This window comes from Branchiostoma floridae, unplaced genomic scaffold, assembly GCF_000003815.2.
Source record: "Branchiostoma floridae strain S238N-H82 unplaced genomic scaffold, Bfl_VNyyK Sc7u5tJ_1439, whole genome shotgun sequence".
Classification (NCBI taxonomy): Eukaryota; Metazoa; Chordata; class Leptocardii; order Amphioxiformes; family Branchiostomatidae; genus Branchiostoma; species Branchiostoma floridae.
In genome coordinates this window covers 1,184,827-1,186,432 of record NW_023365716.1, presented here as the reverse complement: position 1 = coordinate 1,186,432, position 1,606 = coordinate 1,184,827, and the positions used below count along the sequence as shown (strand labels likewise).

At 48.8% G+C, this 1,606-nt stretch overlaps 3 protein-coding genes across 3 annotated transcripts in view; all 3 read left to right on the top strand.

The window, feature by feature from the left end:
• LOC118407642 (zinc finger protein 782-like) overlaps positions 1-255 on the top strand; it is a 2,411-nt gene extending 2,156 nt beyond the window's left edge. The window contains exon 3 of the mRNA XM_035808152.1: positions 114-255. The gene's annotated coding sequence lies outside the window, so the exon portion shown is untranslated. The remainder of the gene's footprint in view (positions 1-113) is intronic.
• The window catches only part of LOC118407709 (zinc finger protein 501-like), a 482,642-nt gene that overhangs the window by 303,023 nt on the left and 178,013 nt on the right, over positions 1-1,606 (top strand). The gene's annotated exons all lie outside the window — the stretch shown is intronic.
• Positions 1-1,606, top strand: part of LOC118407599 (gastrula zinc finger protein XlCGF57.1-like) — a 21,808-nt gene that overhangs the window by 17,397 nt on the left and 2,805 nt on the right. The gene's annotated exons all lie outside the window — the stretch shown is intronic.

Here is a 1,606-nt window from a genome sequence, read left to right as displayed (position 1 = left end):
GTTGGTGTGTTGTTCCCCACGTGTAACCCATGGGTCTGTGTTACTCCGTGCAGGCACCCATGGGTCTGTGTTACTCCCTGCAGGCACCCATGGGTCTGTGTTACTCCCTGCAGGCACCCATGGGTCTGTTTTACCCCCAGCTGTTTGGGCTGGTCGCCAGCAGCCTGGTGCACACCCAGCTGAGGAACCAGGGTGACCCGGAGGATATCCACGATGAGCACTACGTCCTGCAGACACAGAGCACACAGCAGCAGGTAACCTTTCACATCTAACCTTTAACCTTTAACTCTAACCCACCACTACCTCCTGCAGACAGAGCACACAGCAGCAGGTAACCTTTCACATCTAACCTTTAACCTTTAACCTACCACTACCTCCTGCAGACACAGAGCACACAGCAGCAGGTAACCTCTCACCTCTGACCTCTAACCTTAACCCACCACTACCTCCTGCAGACACAGAGCACACAGCAGCAGGTAACCTCTCACCTCTAACCTTAACCCACCACTACCTCCTGCAGACACAGAGCACACAACAGCAGGTAACCTCTCACCTCTAACCTCTAACCTTAACCCACCACTGCCTCCTGCAGACACAGAGCACACAGCAGCAGGTAACCTCTCACATTTAACCTTAACCCACCACTACCTCCTGCAGACACAGAGCACTCAGCGCAGGTAACCTTTCACATCTAACCTCTAACCTTTACCCACCACTACCTCCTGCAGACACAGAGCACACAGCAGCAGATAACCCCTCACCTCTCACATCTAACCTTTAACCTTTACCCACCACTACCTCCTGCAGACACACAGCACACAGCAGCAGATAACCCCTCACCTCTCACATCTAACCTTTAACCTTTACCCACCACTACCTCCTGCAGACACAGAGCACACAGCAGCAGGTAAACTCTTACACTTAACCTTTAACCTTAACCTACTACTACCTCCTAGCACACAGCAGCAGATAAACTCTCACTTCTAACCTCTAACCTGTAACCACATCCTTTTGCAGGCACAGAGTGCTTGACAGAAGGTAACTGTTAAACCACAGCTGTTTTGCCTTCTTTTCTTGTTGCTTCTTGAAAGGTTTGTATTTTGTAGGATGTGAGGATTAGAATTCGTTAAAACTATGCCCCTAACTGTGCTTGGCAGAGAACAAAGCCAAAGTGTGAGAGTGTGTTTGTGTGCATGTGCATGTATTTTAGTGTGTGTGTGAGTGTGTAACAATGTCTTATATTTCCAGGTAGCCATAGCTGTAGCTGAGAAGAAAGCCAAGGTGCGTGGTGTGAGTGTGTGTGACTGTGCGTGTGAGTGTGTGTGTGCGTGCGTGTGTGAGTGTATGCTGATATTGTATATATTTTCAGGTAGCCAAAGCTGTAGCAAAGAAGAAAGCCAAGGCGAGTGGTGTGAGTGTGTGTGACTGTGCCTGTGTGCGTAAGTGCACATGTTTGTGTGTGTGTACATGTGAGTGTATGATGATGTCCTATATTTCTAGGTGGCCAAAGCTGTAGCAGAGAAGAAAGCCAAGGCGAGTGATGTGTGTGTGTGTGTGTGCATTTAACTGTGTGTGTGTTCGTGTGAGTATATATGCTGATATTGTA